General features: G+C 41.5%; 1 protein-coding gene across 1 annotated transcript in view; it reads right to left on the bottom strand.

The window, feature by feature from the left end:
* BANP (BTG3 associated nuclear protein) overlaps window positions 1-9,221 on the bottom strand; it is a 130,128-nt gene extending 120,907 nt beyond the window's left edge. The window contains exon 1 of the mRNA XM_090259613.1: window positions 8,865-9,221. The gene's annotated coding sequence lies outside the window, so the exon portion shown is untranslated. The remainder of the gene's footprint in view (window positions 1-8,864) is intronic.
* Between the last annotated feature and the right edge of the window lie 9,377 nt (window positions 9,222-18,598).

Here is an 18,598-nt window from a genome sequence, read left to right as displayed (position 1 = left end):
CTGCTCCATCTAGTAAGATTGAGATGCCTTTGCCCCTGGCCATTCAGGGGACATGTAGTTCATCCAAACAAGGAAGTGCCAGCAGCACACGTTTTCACTGCCAATTTATCCAAACCCACTTCTAGTTCAGAAAGGTTAAGCTTTGCTTTGATGATTTTCCACCTTGAGGAAAAAGGAAAAATCACAAGAGACCACAAGCAGCACCTTTTGAAGCACACAATGTCAATCTTTATTACTAAGAGGTTTGTCAGCACAGGGCCCTTGCCCAGTCACAGAGGCCCCAGCCCGACTGGCTCAGTGCAGGCCCCGTCCTGACCGCACTCTGGAGGGAACAGCCAGGCCTCCACTCCTACCTGGGCCCTCCTGCCCAACTTTCACTTCCGGTGCCCTATTCATGCTCGATTCTTTAAAATGCTAATACAGAACAACTTAGGAGTAAGTAATGAGAGTCGATTTACACACATTCAATTCCACTTATCAAGTTTTTCAGTGATTTAACTAAAAAACCTGTTCTCCTGTCTTCACCTTCTCTGGCCTTTTCTGACAAGTTTTATTCTTTCATGATTGTGCCTTGTAAGCAATCACTTCCTGGGTTTTGTCTGGAGCAGCCAGTCACTCACACAACCACCATCCCCCACCCCCCACCACCCCTGCAGTGAGGCCCCTTAAGGAGACAAAGCAAACCACGGAGGTAGACGGTCTAAAACATTTAATCAAATCGGTAAATGTGAAAGATGAAGAGAAGTTAATTGAAAATAGAAACCAATTCATGTGACTTTGGGCAAACTATCTGCTTGTGGCTTAAGAAGCTAATGGTTCCATCATATTTTAATTCAAGAACATCCACAGATTTCAAACAGTGGGAGGCTCCAGGTGCTGACATCAAGCTCTACTCCCTCTTAAGAGACTTACTTTGGGGAACTATGATGTGGTTGCCCAACCTCACCACTGCTCTGGGGGAAGAAGGGGTCAAGGGCATTCCTCCTGCTCCTTGCCTTCTAGGACTGAGGACAGACACCCTCTCTTCCAAGAGGACAAGCTGAGCACAGCCCTGGACAGCAGACAGAAAGCCAATGGCAAGGCAGAGGCATAAAATGAGACGAGTAGCTGAAGCTCTCATTTTTAAATGGTTTCACAACCTGCACAAGACAAAAAGTGGGAAACCCAAGAGTTAAGTATTTTTAAAACTATCTGCTGGGGTGGGGGTTGGGGGTAAATGGTAATGAAAAACATACAATTAAAAAAGAAAAAAAAAAAACGATTTGCAAAGACAGAGATGACTGCTAAGATTCTCCTCTTCTGTGATGGGGTACATGAGCTCCAGGTACTGTCCATGAACAGAAAACAAGAATAGTTTTTAAGAGCAAATTGCAACCATGTGATTCCACTCAAGATTTGCTCTCACAGTCTCTAAAATTCCTCACAGCCCCAAAAATGAACATTTCAGAATGGTTCAGAGCACTTCTGATAAGCAATTCATTATGTGATTTGTTTTTATTACCACCACATATGTGAAGTCAGAGAACACAATAATGATCTTTATTTACCTTTGGTACAGGGAAGACTTTTAAAGCTTTTATCTAAGACACTGTCATTGAAACCCTTAATATGTATCTCAATCCCTGCTCCCCAGAAGTGTTTTCTTCAAAATGAGAAAATGTTTATTCTTTCCAGATTTAAAGTTAATTAAAGTGATAAAGTTACATGAGCATTTTAAAGTCAGTCTTGCTCTGTCATGTAATACATTCAATTGTATATAGCTCATGATTTCAGGGTACATACAGTATAGATCAGTGGTTCTCAACCTTCCTAATGCCGTGACCCTTTAATCCAGTTCCTCATGTTGTGGTGACCCCCAACCATAACTAAAGCATAGTGATTAATCACAAAAACAATATGTAATTATATGTGTTTTCCAATGGCCTTAGGCAACACCTGTGAAAGGATCGTTCAACCCCACAAAGGAGTCACGACCCACAGGTTGAGAACCGCTGGTATAGATGAAGATCATAAGGAAAAATTAAGGTTAATAAGAAAAAATTAAGGTTAATAAGCTATAGCAGGTGTTATCAATAAACCATTAATGCAAATTCAACTGGAACCTGTGCCTAACACACCTATTTACCAATCCACAAAACAAGACTTGTAGTTCATTATCTCTTATTTCCTTGGCGACCATCTAGCACAGGAAGTATTTCTTCAGCATCAAAGTGAATATACAACACCTGGCAACTTTTTAAATGCAAATTCTGAGTCCCAGTCTTTCAAGACTGGATACTTCTATTCATGGCCACATTCCATGTAGAGAATAAAAAAATAACCTAAATAACCAACAATAAAAGAATAGCTAAGCAAGTAATGATACATCCACTCAAAGAAATATTATACACCCATTACAGGTTATCATGAGAACTACAGAAAATAATGTCATATTTTTAAGTGAAAGTCACTGGAAGTTATATACATATGTAGACAAATTATGTTATAAAAATGTATTTTTAAGATTAAAACACTCAAAAGTATTCTCAGATTATAACATACTAATGTGGTAGGATTAAAGGGGGTTTGAATTGCTGCTTCACAATAATAAAAAGAAAAATATTTCGGAAAGGTGTAAGTTTTTAAGAAAAAGAACTATTTTCTTTATCCTGAAAATCAATCTGGGAAAAAAGCAAATGAATTTAATTTAAAACAGTAGATCAGAAAAAGATCCCCAGGCTACTGTTTGGTAAGGGGGAATACCAAAAGGAATCAGAGAAAGTCTATTAAGTTTATAATTATGTCCAATTATATCAAAACCTGAAGTTTATTTCTTGAAGGAGCATTCACAGTCAACTTTAAACCTCAGTGGAAGAGAAAGGAGTGTGGATATGCTAGAAATCATTCCTCTTTGCCTTTTATGCATTTTCTGACAGCCTTTGTAAGGGTTTACTTCAATAGATACTAACAATTACACCAACCAGGTGATGCCCCAAGAATTCAGGGTATATTCTCAGCATGAAAATCAGCTTTCTCAAAAATCTCTGGGACTGCCTTCTCTTTAACAAAATAAAAATAAAGACTTTTAGTGAATTATTCACAGCATTGCTTCTGTTTTAGAAAACAAAGATCAGTTCACAAAACTGAGACTACTAGTAGCCCAACTGAATTGTTTCTCTTTAACTTCTAGGGAAAACTAGTATGACACAAATCGCTTCTCCACAAGTTTACCCAGTAATAAATTACTTCGAACCTCAGAAAATTCATTAACTGACTGAATGCTACCTTAAGTAGATTTGGAAAATATATTCATGTCATTTCTTTGGTTCTCCACATTTTGATTGTGGGAGTAACTTTGCTATTATTTTGTACATATTTAATAAAGTATATGTATATAAGCTGTCTGCTTCCCAAGAGATATGAGTCTCTTAGTTTCCAAATCTATAAAATGGTAGCAACCTCACTGTTTCTGTGAGGGTCACACACCATAATGTCTGTAAAGTGCTTAACTCAGGCACCCAGGAAGCGTTAAGTAGGGGAGAGCTAGTACAATGCAGTTGGATAAGCATGACAACCCTGAAGCCATACTCCAGCTTTGAAAAGCAGCGCCATTAAGTAGTTGCAAGTCACATCAACTTCCTATGCCTGTATCTTCACCTATCAAATAATAGCATCTACCTCACAGGGTTGCTGTAAAGAATAAATGAGCCCTGGCTACTGTGGCTCAGTGGACTGACTGCCCACCTGTACACCAAAGGGTCACCAGTTCGATTCCCAGTCGGAATTCATGTCTGGGTGGCAGGCCAGGTCCCCTATTGGGGCGCGCAAAAGGCAATCACAAATTGATGTTTTTCTCCCTCTCTTTCTCCCTCCCTTCCCCTCTCTCTAAAAATAAAATAAAATCTTAAGAAAAAAAAAAAAAAGGAAAGAATAAATGAATTTGCAGCGGCGGAGCACTTAGGACAGTGCTTGGCATATACTCAGTGCTCACTACACTGCAAACCAAGGAGAAAGGCCTCAGAAGGAACCAAACCTGCTGACATTTTGGTATCAGATTTCCAGTCTCCAGGAACTATGAGAAAATAAATTTCTGTTAAACAAAATAAAAACAAGGACAAAAATACCAGCAAAAGCACCTGTCATTATTTTGGTGAATGTCGCTCAATCTGAGTTTTCTCATGATTAGACTAAGGGTATGCATTTGACTCAGTGCATCATACCAGGCCACATGATATCATTATGTCTCATTACTGGTGATGTTAAGGTGGTCTCTGCCAGGTTTTTCACTGTGAAGTTACTATTTTTCCCTTTGCAACTTATAAACATATTGGGAGAGATACTTTGGGGCTATGTATAAATATCACAAATTGGAGGAGACTTAAGGGGAAATGACAAATGAATGAAAGAGTGGGATCCTGGATTAAACCCTGAAACAGAAAAAAGGGTATTAGTGGAAAACTGATGAAATTCAATAAGGTCTATAATTTAGTTAATATACTGTGCCGATATTAATTTTCTGGTTTCCATAAGGATATCTGATTATGTTAAGATGTCAGCATTAGGGGAAGTAGGTGACAGGAGTAGAGAAGCTCTCTAAACAACGTTTGCAACTCTTTTTTAAGTCTAAAACTACTTCAAAGTTAATTCGACAAAGCTGCAGATTCTGATTCCACACGGCTAGAAAGGGCCTGAGAGTCTGCATTATTTCTCTAAAATGCCCAGTGCTGATGACATTGCTGGCCTGTGGTCCACTTCACTAGCAAGGCCTTGGCATTTTCTAGTGCACAATTTTCTAAGGACAATAAACTAAAATGCATCAAGATTACACTTCAAGTACAGTAATCACCCCTTAACTAGAGGCATTCCTTAAACTTTGGCACACTGAAATGCTCTTCTAGTACACCGAAACAATGAGAAGCCAACTGAAGAATCTGAAATCACAATCCTTGCTGTAAGACCCGTCTATGGTTGGCCTTCCCCAGCTCAGCCGAGCACCCTCTAAGGCTGCAGAGCCAGGAAAACCTCCACAAGGAACGCACACCATCCACCCACACTTGTAACATGGAAGCAGCATGGGGATCATGACTAGCCCCAGGTCCCACTGGTGGTGGGCATCATCACCTAGGCCACTGGGAGGCAGGAGAGAGGAGCACAGTGATGAGAACAGGTTCTGGACTTCCTGCTCATAGTGAGGGACTGGCCAGTACACATGTGATCTCTGCTCATCCCATTAAAATGATTTTTAACAGCATATAATAAACCCCCAAGAAAGAAAAGAAGATGACAGATAAGAGATTTTGCAAATTTCTGGCAGGCTAAGAGGACCTAATGAGGGCAAAGGGCATAGCAATGTCAAGCACACAAGAGTGGGTACAACCAAAGGAGGGCTCTAAGCCTGAAGCATGCCAGGACCCAAAACCCAGGATCCCTCAGCAGAGTGAGGGGAGCAGGGGCTGTGCCCACACCCAGAAAACAGTCCTGGTACACAACAGCTATACAAGGGGGCCCCTAGGCCTAGTGGGACAGCCCCTAATGAAGGGGTAGGTCTTCCTTAAGCTGAAAGGCCCAGAGAAAACCTGCCATCTGGCATTCAAGCTCCAAGCATAGTAACAAGTTCCCAATCACCCACAGGAAAATCCACAAATTTCAAAACCAGCCCCACAGACTGGGATTTATCAGCTTCCTCTTGCTTTAGACAACAACAATTACCAATAATTGAGGAGTACTTGCCATACAAAGAAGCCAGTTTTTAAAAGGACGACAACACTAACACTACGTGAAACAAGAAATCAGAGAACAAAAAAAGAACTGAATAAACCCTTATTAGTATCCTTAGTATCAAGGAGATAATGCATTAAAAAACAATAAGCTACTATGAAAAAGGGACAGAATAAATATACTCTTAGAAATTAACATTTCAATTATGGAAATAAATTTAAAATAGGGTTGGAAGATAAATTGAAGCCTTCTCCCTCAAATAAGAATAAAATGACACAGGAAGAAGATAAAAACAAAGAGATTCAGGGGGGTCAAGATGTCCACTATCAAACTAACAGAAACTTGGAAAAGAGAGAAGAGTGGAAGAAATTCTCAAATAAATGATACAAGAAACTTTCCCAAGGCGGGACAAGGCCCCAGGATCAAAGAGCACATCCTCTGGCACTCTGGAAATGTCCTAAAACTAAAGAGGATCCTAAAAAGTTACCCAAAAGGAGTAAGGCTACTTCGCCAAAGGTTCCCATTGAAGCAAAGAAAGCCAGGATTAAAACATGGAGTCCTGAACAACCCCAGATGTACAACAAAGGAAACTATCAGGCATGGAGTAATCAACCCAGATGAGAAAGAGGACAGAGGACTGGAGAAGAGCGTTTGACACTTACCCTTGAGAATTTTAAACAATGTAAGAAATCAATGGAAGCCAAAAATGCAAAGAAAAAGAAAGGCCATTACAAATAACAGAAGAAACAAACAACTGTATTAGAAGGGAAATGCATTACTTGGCTGAGAAGCAAACAATATTTGCATAGTTATAAACAATTTGAGTTAACTGAACATAGTGAATTCAGAGGACAGAAGAGGTGGGATATGATACGAAGAACTAAATCACACTGTTCTTTACAAAGTCAGAAATGTATGCAATTCATACCAGTTTAGCTGTGGCTGGTGTGGCTCAGTGGACTGAGCACTTACCTGCAACCAAAGGGTCACAGGTTCAATTCCCAGGCAGGGCACATGCCTAGGTTGTGGGCCAGGTCCCCAGTTGGGGGCACGTGAGAGGAAACCACATACTGATGTTTCTCTCCCTCTGTTTCCCCTCCCTTCCCCTCTCACCAAACATAAATTTTTTTTTAATCTTTAAAAAAATAATATTATTTAGAGTTATGAAGAACTTCTTGAAAAAAAACAACAAAAAGACAGTCTCTGAGGAGGGTAACTGTTGCTTCTCATTGTAAGTTTTTCACTGACATTTCACTGTGTAATTACTTTAAAATATTAAATATCTCTATGTTTAATTTTTTAAGGACATTCCAACCTTGGCTCTGTGCGAGTCTTGGTCACCTCATCCATAAAACAGGGCAGTCTTTCTCTCATTGGGTCACTGTGATGGGAAACACTGTCAATGAATAGTGGCCCCAGACACAACACATGACGCGTACATGGCAGCTGCTTCTTTAAAAAGTAGAGCCAATGATGGCAAAATACATGACAAGGACATATTACTTTAACTGCGAGACAAAGGGGGAACAGAGCTGAATACACAGAATTAATTGTACAGGTCGTTTTGGTCCTTCCTTCTCCCACTGGATATTGGTGCCCAGGGTTGTCCTAAAAGCTGAATGTTCAATGATCCCTCCAATCACAGACTTCCTGATGTAAGGTTTCCCTCGCTGAGAACCACTCAACTGCCCCAGGTTATTTCTGTTTCCCCAACTTCCAGTTATAACTCTACCCTTAGAAAGGACTGTCTCCTCTCATCAACTGGGTTAGCCGTGCGCTAGCTTTACCGACCCAGGCAGGCCTTGGAGTACATTTCCTGGAGAGCCTTTGGGCAGAACAGGTACCTTCCAATAGAGAGCCATCCCACGGCCAGACTCTACCCTGGGCCCTCCCTGGTCCGGGCAGGCAAACCCTCCATCCTTGGAAGTCACTCTTGTTAGCAGTTCTTCGAGCAATATTTATTTCTCCAATATCAAGACAATCCCGACCATCTCATCAGAAATAAATCAGTCCTCTTATTAAAGGCAGCGTATCCTATTCGCCCACACTGTGGAGGTAGAATGTCATCGACTTTTTCAGCCATGGGTCCCATTTCTAAAGGCTTAAACCACAGAAATAGAAAAAAAAAAATAGAGGTGGGGACCCCAAAATCCTCATTCATCAAGGTCTGGATAACTGGATCCGATCCTCTCCGAAGTCTAAAGCTGCCTATTCCTAACCCGGCACCCTAAGCCCCTATTTCCCTTTGTGAAACCACAAGCAAATTCAGAGAATGCTGTTTGTGTTCCTGGCTCTAGGGGCTCCCTTCCCTCCGGTGGCTCGGGATGCCAGCCGAGTCGGAAGTCGGACTGACGAAGGAACCACCGCTCCGCAGGGTCCTTTCGGTGACTTTTCAGTTTCTCATTTCCCAGCGAGACCCGGCCTGCCCCCTCCTGCAGCTGCAAGCTGCCTGCCTGCAGGGCGGCCTTCGGGACATCGGGGAGCAACTCTCGCAGGGCGGCTCCCCTCGTTTAAAGGCAGCCGGCAGGGTCCCGGAGGCCGGACCTGTCACCCGGACCGCCCTACCAGGCGCACCGCGCGGGGGCGGAGGAGATTGCAAGTGCAAAATAAAGTTAATTAAAAGGAAGCAAGAGTCTCCAATGAGAAGCAAACGAGCCTGCGCTCGGCCCTCCGACCCGGCCACCCCCAGTATCAAAATGCTGGGGGGTGAGGGAGACAGCGCCGCGCTCCCACGGGAGAGCGCGGGGACTGGGAGGCCGCAGAAACCGGGGGCCTGACAGGGTGGAGGGAGCGCCCGGAGGGGCTGAAGGGAGCGGCGGGGTTAAGGGTGGTGCCGGCAAGGCAGAGGGGGGCGGCGATGCCCGGGGGCGCCGAGGCCGTGGGGGCGTCGGGAGGGGCTGACAAAGCTGAGGGGAACGGCAGAGGTAGGAGGAGTGCCCGCAAGGATAAAGGGGGGCGGCGGGACCTGGGGGCGCTGAAGGGGCAACCGGACGGAGGCAGCAGGCCGTTGGCGGGCCAGGCAGGGCGTCCCGGGTAGGGGTGACGAGCGCGGGCACCGCGGCCGGAGGAGGGCGAAAGGAGGAGGGAGGAGGGGAGATCTCGCTCTCGCTCTCGCCCCGCGGGAAGGGGGAGGTGGAGACGCGACCGGCTGCGGGAGCTGCAATTACCGTGTGGGCTGCGGAATTCTCGTGGTGTTTGTCGGGGAGCTGCGATAATGGCGCCGGTCCTCGCGAGAGAAGCCGCCGATCTGCGCAGGCGCTACGAGTTGCTTCCCGCGGCCCTCCGTCCAACACCGTCTGCGCAAACTCCCCGGACAGGGAGCTCCGGGAGCGAGGGTGGGGCCTATCGTCCCAGGCATCTAGCACTGTGGCCAGCGCCGATGACAGCCGAGCGTGCGCACGCGTCCTGCTCCCGCGCCACAGTTTGGACCCCGAAGAGCTCTTACTTCCCCAGAGTGCGTCCGGGTTTCTCGCTAGCCGTGAGAAGTCGCGTGGGTGGGCTGTTGGAGGAATTTGCATTTCGTTTGAGATTGAACGACTAGGAATTAATCCCACCAACGACTACATATCCCGGAGGTCCCTGCGCGAGTCGCGAGCGATGCATTCTAGGACTCGTAGTCCCGGCGTCTGCACTGTGCCTGCCGGTACTGGTAGTCTCTTCATACTCTGGTCGCCCGGCCCGTGCCGTTGGTTGCTGGGACTTGTAGTCCATGTGCTCGTGGTGGCTGCGCCCGGAGCATGCTACCGTTTCCGCTCTGGCGGGATTCCCCGCAAAATAGGTGGTGCTAAAGGGTTCCTAGTGTTATGAATACATTAGTGCACGCGCGTGGTAAAAATCTATTAATTATATGTGATATATTTTTACATGTAATTAATATGTTGGGTTACGTATCATATAATATATGCCAGTGTAACTAGAAGCTATATATAGTATGAATGTAGGTATAATATATTTATAGAGTATAACTGCATGTTTATTGGTACTCGTAGGAAAAAATCCCAAATTATGGACAATTCCCAGGAATGTTATTCCTGCTCACTGGCATCACCATTACTTTTCATTTTTCTTCTTTATAATCACCTCTATTTTGAGTTGTTTACATTGAACAAGAATTCCTTTGATCATCCAAACACAAGATGATGGAACTATTTTCATTTGGAAAAGAAAATAACTTTACCATGAGTTTCCTGCTCGGTTTCCTTTTGCCAACAATATAAACCTGATTTAGGGCAGCAAGCAGCTGTGCAACCTTGAGCAACCTTTTTGAGTTAAAGTTTCTTCCAGAATTAACACTGAGGGGTTTTGCTGAGGCTGGTCACTGGGTTCCTTTCCAGGATAAATGTCTTTAAAAAGTTCCAAAGAAGAACCACAGAAGGTCCCCTGGAAAAGATACCGATATGGAAGTGAGATAAATCCTAAGTAGAAATGAGAAGTCCACAGAGATTGGAAAACTTGCTCAGCACGTTCACATGGCTGGAAAGAGACAAAAGCCAGATTTAGAATCCCAAACACCCGAGTCCACTCACCTGGGGGGTGGGAGGGTTCCAAACACTAACCACAAAAATCCTGAGATGGGGTGCAGGGGGAAAGTTCTAGAGAACCGTGCCTTCTATCCCTCTGCCTCAGTCACAGCCAAATACAAACACTTAACTCTGTAAGAATTATTAACATTCTACATTTGATAGAAAAGCAGATAAATGTAGGGTGATGTTTCCTATAGTATTTCAAAGTATCACAAAGTCCTCACCTGTAGCTCCCTTCCAGGTGCGGGTTTGCCTCTCCTTCCAGTCCAGGCCTTGAACACTGCTTGGCTCCAAGTACTAATGACTAAGTCATGGTCAGAAATTAAATCAATCAAAATTGTAATTGTGCTATGATGGAGTCGTTGAATTCTCTTTTGTTTTCAGTGTTTCAGATTTATTTTTCATTTTGCTGCCCAGCAAGCTCAAATAGTGTTAATATTCACATCTAGCTGGTTAAAAAAAATGTTTTTAAATAGCTTTAAGTTGGGAAAGATAGCTGTCTACCAATGAAAGGTCACTTCCTGACCACAGAGGACCCTTCTCCTAGCCAATCAGTTTACAGTATATAAGCATCCAGTAGAAGTTTCTGACGTTAATTAGGCTGAAGTCACATTGGTGGGGACTTTATAGGAAAAGAGGGAGGTACACTCTGGCCTGGATGGCACCAGATATTGGGGACCCCTTAGATGTACGTGCACTGGGTGTTTGCAAAGATCTCATTGTCACCTTCAAAACCAGGTAATGCCCGCCCTAGCAAAACCTGTACTCCTTCAGAATTGTTCTGTTCCTGAAGACGTCACTAGGAGAGAGAAAAGTGAATTATTCGTGAAGCCCTTAGTTGCCCAGAAAAATCTCTAAAAACTGAGCACACCTGTTTATAAGAGGCCTGACCTGGGCTTTATATTCAAGCTCTTCTCTGGTGAGCTGCTGAGGCTTCATACTCACAGCTCATGAGGCTCTGCGGAGGAATCAATGAAGTAGGGTTTGTAAAGGGCTTAGCAGAGGATCTGACTCAGGGAATGATCTTATTATCATGTGTTGAGTTACCATGTCTTGAGCCACACACATCTTATTTTAACCCCTCTTCTTTATGAAGAGCATAAAGTTCAGAGAGATTAAGCAACACACCCAAGGTCACACAGCCCTTTCAGGGCTAGAACTTTGAGGAAGAAGGTTGTGAGATGTGGCAGTAAAGGAAGTTAGGATACAGGCTGTGCCAAGAGGCAAGTTTTTTCTTGATCCTAAAAATAATGGGAAGCCTTTACAAGGTTTGGGGCAAGGATGACTATGATCACATTTGTGTTTTCAAAAGTCACTATGGCTGGAGTGTTGGAAAATAAATTAAGGGTGGGGAGGAAAGGGTCCTCGGTGGATTTGGGGAGAGCACTGGAGAATCTGTGGCAGGGTTCCAGGCAAGAGATGATGGAGACCTGAACTAGAGAGATCCTAATTTTGGATGCAGAGAAAGGGACAGAATCAAGAGATTCCAAGGGGTGAAATCAGTAGGAATGACTGATATTGAGGAAAGAGTGAGGGAGAAGAGGCAACTGGGATGCCAGATGAGCCTACAGACATGTAAAATTGGATGGTCCGAAGCACAGTTCCCTGAGTGGAAAAAGGTGTCCTGGGTGGGAGAAGGGAGAGGGGGAGGAATACAGAAGACGCCTCCTTGGCTGGATCAATAACAAAGAAGCATTGTTCCTGGAAGTCTCCACAGCCATATATCTGATCATTGGTTAATATCCAAAAAAATATAAGGAATTTATGCAACTCAGCAGAAAACAAAAAACAAAATAATGAAATAACAAAACCTGATTTTAAAATTGGCAGGGGACCTGAATAGACATTTTTCCAAAGGAGGCATCTAGATATATGAAAAAGTGCTCAATGCCACTAACCATCAGGGAAGTGCCAATCAAAATCACTGTGAGTTATCTCCTCACACCTGTTAAAATGGCTATTATCAAAAAGACAGAAGATAACAAGTTCTAGTGAGAACAGAGAAAAAGGAACCCTTGCCACTGTTGGTGGGAATGCCATTATGGGAAACAGTAGGCAGATTCCTCAAAAAAATTAAAAATAGAATTATATGATCCAGCAATCCCACTTCTGGGTATTTATTCAAAGGGAAGAAATCAGCATATTGAAGAGATATCTGCTCCCCCATGTTTACTGCAGCATTATTCACAATTGCCAGGACAGGGGAACAACCTAAGTGTCCACCAAATGAATGAACACAAAGAATGTGTGACTATATATATGCATATATAATGGAATATTATTCAGCCACTAGAAGGAAGGAAATCCTGCCATTTGCAACAACGTGGATGGACCGAGAGGACATTATGCCAGACACGCAAAGACAAATACTGCATAATCTCACATGTGGAATCTAAAAAACTCAAACTTGTAGAAACAGAGAGAACAGTGGTAGCCTCAGGCTACGTGGTGGGGGAAACAAGAGATACTGGTCCAAGGATACAAACTTTCAGGTATAAGAGGAGTTAAGTTCTGCAGATTTAATGTACAGTACAGTGACTATAGCTCATAATACTGTATAGCAGCCATTTCTATTGGTGTGCTGCAAGAGTTTTTAAAACATGCAGTACCAAACTATTTAGTCAGGGGCACTGAACTCTTTTCCCCTAAATTGTCAAATAAAAAAAAAATGACAACAGCCAACACAACAAGAGCCATCCAGTATGAATGTTCTGTCTTGGATCATAAATGTATTTATATAGGTCACATTGCACAATAAAGTTGCACCTGATTGGTTTATTCGTGGTTTCAGAAATCCTTATATACAAGTATAGGCACGTGATTTTTAAAAAAATCACTTTGGAGCAAAAAGGGTAGATAATCACTATTATTATTTTTTGTAAGTCAGTCAAAATTATACCTATTTCATGTCAGATTGGAAAAAAATATATTTTGGGGGGTGCCGCAGAATTAGTTTATGTGTGCCATGAGATGAAAAAGGTTGAAAATCACTGCTGTATAGTATACTTGAAATTTAGTAAGATCTCAAATATTCTCACTGCAGGTGATGGAGGTGTTAATTCATCTGATTGTGATAATCCTTTCAAAATATATACATATATGAGGTGTATTAAATCATCATTTTATTTGTCAGTTATACCTCTATAAAGCTAGAAAATAAGTGCTTTTTAAAAATTGTTTAAGAGTAATAAGGACCCTGTTCAAACACTGTTGCATGGATATGATGCCCTGTGAAACTGGGAAAACTACCTATACTCCTGCGCCTTAGTTTCCTCCCTGTAAATGGGGAAGTAAGACCTCATGAAAGTTACCTGTGAGTAGTGTGCCTTTGAGTCTAGATTCATTCACATGGGTTCCACTACCAACTCTTATTACCTCATTTGGCTCTGGACCAGTAACAGTATTCCTGGCCTCAATGTCCTCTTCTGTAAAATGAAACAGTGAAACACACCTCACAGAGTTGTTTCTAAATTTTGAAACTAACTGTGGAAAACCTTGCCCACAGCATTTGGCACAAAGGAGACACCCTGATACTTTTTGTAAAAAAAAATTGTATCTATACAAATGACTTACACAATATTATTACTACCAATAAAAAGAAATAGTAGCTACCATGACTGATTGCTCCCTAGGTTCCAATTTCTGCACCTTTGCCTCAATCATGTAATAACCCAACCCACTGGTCTATCTATACACTGCCAAACCTGCCTGACTGTTTTTTCTCTCTTTTTCCTTTATTGTATTTAAATACACATAACATAAATTTGACTATTTTAACCATTTTAAAGTATACAGTTCAGTGGCGTTAATTACATTCACAATGCCATGCAACCATCACCACTAAGGAAACCCTATGCCCTTTATCATCACTCCCCTTCCTTCCTTGCTCCGTCCTCCCAACCCCTGGCGACCACTCATCTACTTTCTATCGCTACATATTGGCCTATTCTGGGTATTTCATATAAGTGACATCACACAATACATGGCCTTTTGTGACTGGCTTCTTTCACTCAGGGTAATGTTTCCAAGGTTCATCCATGTTGTAGTGTGTATCAGCACTCACTTTTTTAAAATCAATACAATTTATTTTTTAGAGCCGTGTTTGCTCCACAGTAAAGTTGAACAGGAAGGTACAGAGATTTCCCATACACCCATGACCTACTGCATTATCAATATCCCTCACTAGAGTGGTGCATTTGTTGCAGCTGGTGAACTTGCATTGATAGGTCATCATCACCACCCAAGGTCAGTAGCTTTACGTTAAGGTTCACTCTTGGTGTTTCACATTCTCTGTAACTTTTGCTAATATTTTCTCTCAGTCTGTGGCGTGTCTTGTCTTGACAATGTCTTTCACAGAGCACAAGTTTTTAATTTTATTGAAGTCCACCTTATCTATGATTATTTTCATGGATCATGCCTTTGGTGTTATATCTGAAGAGTAATTGTCAAACCCAAGATCATGTAGGTTTTTTCCTATGTTATCTTCCAGGAGTTTTATAGTTTTGTGTTTTCCATTGACGTTTGTGATCCGTTTTGAATTATATTTTGTAAAGGGTATAAGGTCTGTATCTGGATTCATTTCTTTTTTTTAAGGATATTTTATTCATTATGTTGTCACAATAGTTCCAACTTTTTTCCTCTTGCTCCCTTCTGCCCAGTATCCCCCTTCCCCCAGCAATCCCACCCCCCTTAGTTCATGTCCATGGGTCATGCAGATAAGTACCTTGGCTTCACCTTTTCCTATATTATTTCTTTAATTAACTTATTTATTTTTATAACAATAAAAAATAACAATTCCCCCCTCTCAGACTTAAGACCCTTTATAATCTTATAAAGGACAATGGGCAAAGGTCTCATGCTCCACTAGCTGCTTCAAGCTGGACATGGTCATCGTCCTACCTACCCTTGGGTCCAGAAATCTCTAATAAGAGTTGGGGTGTAGCAGGGGGGTGGCCTTCCCACATGGGGAAGGATCTTGCAGATGCCAGGTCAGATGGCTGTCCCTGGACAATGGCGTGCTTGGTTTAAGAGGCTGGCATCCTTGTTGTATTAGACAATCACTCAGGTAATGAAATCATAGGCTTATGCCCTCTGGTTCAATTTTGCTCGTTTGTGTTGTTCATTAGTCTCCTGTAATAGGTGATAGCATAAGGTATTTTTCTTTCATTGCCTGGCTTATTTCACTAAGCATAATTCTCTCTAGTTCCATCCATGTTGTTGCAAATGGTAGAAGTTCCTTCTTTCTTTCCACTACATAGCACTCCATTGTGTAAATGTACCACAGTTTTTTGATCCACTCATCTACAGATGGGCACTTAGGTTGTTTCCAGCATTTGGCTATTGTAACTAGCGCTGCTATGAACACAAGGGTGCATAGGTTCTTTTGAGTTGGTGTTTCAGAATTCTTCAGATATAATCCTAGCAATGAATTCCTGGTTCAAAAGGCGGTTCCATTTTTAGTTTTTTGAGGAAATTCCATACTGTTTTCCATAGTGGCTGCACCAGTCTGCATTCCCACCAACAGTGCAGTAGGGTTCTCATTTCTCCACATCCTCACCAGCACTTGTTTTTTGTTGATTTGTTGATGATGGCCATTCTGACTGGTGTGAGGTGGGATCTCATTGTGGTTTTTATTTGCATCTCTGATGGCCAGTGATGTTGAGCATTTTTTCATACGGCTTTGGACCCTCTGTATGTCCTCTTTGGAGAAGTGTTTGTTCAGGTCCTTTGCCCATTTCTTAATTGGGTTTTTTGTCTTCTTGGTATTGAGTTGCATAAGTTCTTTATATATTTTGGAGATCAATCCCTTGTCTGAGGTATCATTGGCAAATATGTTTTCCCATATGGTTGGTTCCCTTTTCATCTTGCTGATGTTTTCTTTTGCTGAGCAGAAACTCTTTAGTTCAATGTAGTCCCATTTGTTTATTCTTTCCTTTATTTCCCTTGTCTTAGGAGATATATTAGTAAAAATATTGCTACGTGGGATATCTGAAATTTTCCTGCCTATGTTTTCTTCTAGGACTTTTATGGTGTCATGGCTTAGATTTAAGACTTTGATTCATCTTGAGTTTATTCTGGTGTATGGTGTAAGTTGGTGGTCTACTTTCACTTTTTTTGCATGTCCCTGTCCAGTTCTGCAAACACCATTTGTTGAAGAGGTCTTTTCACTCCATTTTATGTTCCTTCCCCCTTTGTCACATATTAGTTGACCATATAAACCTGGGTTTATTTATGGGCTCTCTATATTCTGTTCCATTGATCTATGTGTCTGTTCTTATGCCAGTACCAGACTGTTTTGATTACCGTGGCCTTGTAGTATAGTTTGGTATCAGGTATTGTGATTTCTCCTACTGTGTTCTTCTGTCTCAAGATTGCTGTGGCTATGCGGGGACTTTTTTGGTTCCATATAAATTTTTGAAGTATTTGTTCTAGGTCTGTGAAATATGTCATTGGTATTTTAATAGGAATTGCATTGAATCTATAAATTGCTTTGGGTAGTATGGACATGTTAATGTTGTTGATTCTTCCCATCCATGAGCATGATATATGCTTCCATTTATTTGTATCTTCCTTAATTTCTTTCTTCAGTGTTATGTAGATTTCTGAGTACAGGTCTTTTACCTCCTTGGTTAAGTTTATTCCTAGGTACTTTATTTTTCTTGTTGCTAGAGTAAATGAAATTTTTTTCTAGTTTCTCTCTCTGATACTTTATTGTTGGTGTACAGAAATGCCTTTGATTTCTGAATATTGACTTTGTACCCATTGTTTTGCCAAATTCACTTATTAGGTCGGGTAGTTTTTTTATGGAGTCTGTAGGGTTTTCTGTGTACACTATCATGTCATCTGCAAATAATGACAGTTTTACTTCCTTTTTTCCAATTTGGATGCATTTTATTTCTTTTTCTTGTCTGATTGTTGTGGCTAGAACTTCCAAGACTATGTTGAATAGGAGTGGGGAGAGTGGACATCCTTGTCTTGTTCCTGACCTCAGGGGCAAATGCTTTCAGTTTTTGCCCATTGAGTATGATGTTGGCTTCAGGTTTCTTGTATATGGTTTTTATCATGCTGAATGTTTTCATCATAAATGGGTGTTGTACTTTATCAAATACTTTTTCTGCATTTATTGATATGATCATGTGGTTTTTGTCTTTCATTTTGTTTATGTGGTGTATTATGTTTACTGCTTTGCGAATATTAAACCATTCTTGCATCCCTGGGATGAATCCCACTGGATCTTGGTGTATGATCTTTCTAATGTATTGCTGGATCCAGTTTGCCAATATTTTGTTGAGAATTTTAGCATCTGTGTCCATCAGCAATATTGGCCTGTAGTTTTCTTTCTTTGTTGTGTCTTGATCTGGTTTTGGAATTAAGGTAATACTGGCTTCATAGAAAGAGTTTGGGAGTCTTCCCTCTTCTTGGATTTTTTGGAATAGTCTGAGAAGGATAGGAGTTAGTTCTTGCCTAAATATTTTGTAAAATTCACCTGTGAAACCATCCGGTCCAGGGCTTTAGTGTGCTGGGAGTTTTTTGATTACTGCTTCAATTTCACTAGTTGTTATTGGTCTGTTCAGTCTTTCTGCTTCTTCTTGATTCAGTTTTGGAAGATTATATGTTTCCAGAAGTTTGTCCATTTCATCTAGGTTGTCAAATTTCTTGTGATACAGTTGTTTGTAATAATTTCTTACAATCCTTTGTATTTCTGTGGTATCGGTTGTGATTTCTCCTTTTTCATTTCTGATTATATTTACTTGAGTCCTCTCTCTTTTTTTCTTGATGAGCCTGGTTAAAGGCTTGTCAATTTTGTTTATCTTTTCAAAGAACCAGCTCTTGGTTTTATTGATCTTTTGAATTGTTTGTTTAGTCTCTATGTCATTTAATTCTGCTCTGATTTGATGATTTCCTTCCTTCTATTTGCACTGGGCTTTGTTTGTTGTTGTTCCTCTAGTTCTTATAGATGTAGGGTTAGATTTTTTTTAGAGATTCTTCTATCCTTTTTAGGTAGGCCTGTATTGCTAGGAACATTCCACTCAGGGCTGCTTTCGCTGTGTCCCATAGGTTTTGGGTTGTTGTGTGTTCATTATCATTTGTTTCCAGAAACTTTTTGATTTCTTCCTTGGTGTCATTGTTAACCCGTTCATTATTTAATAGCATGTTATTCATTCTCTATGAGTTGGAATGTTTTTGAGTTTTTTCCTTGAGGTTGATTTCCAGTTTCAAGCCATTATGATCTGAGAAGATGCTTGATATAATTTCAGCTTTCTTGCATTTGTTGAGGCTTGTTTTGTGTCCTACCATATGGTCTATCTTTGAAAATATTGCATGTGCACTTGAAAAGACTGTATATTTTGCTTCTTTGGGGTAAAAAGTTCTATATA

The sequence above is a fragment of the Furipterus horrens genome, unplaced genomic scaffold, assembly GCF_987537825.1.
Source record: "Furipterus horrens unplaced genomic scaffold, mFurHor1.1.pri manual_scaffold_13, whole genome shotgun sequence".
In the NCBI taxonomy this organism is placed as follows: domain Eukaryota; kingdom Metazoa; phylum Chordata; class Mammalia; order Chiroptera; family Furipteridae; genus Furipterus; species Furipterus horrens.
The sequence above is the reverse complement of the archived record's forward strand: the minus strand, read 5'-3'. Positions and strand labels throughout refer to the sequence as shown.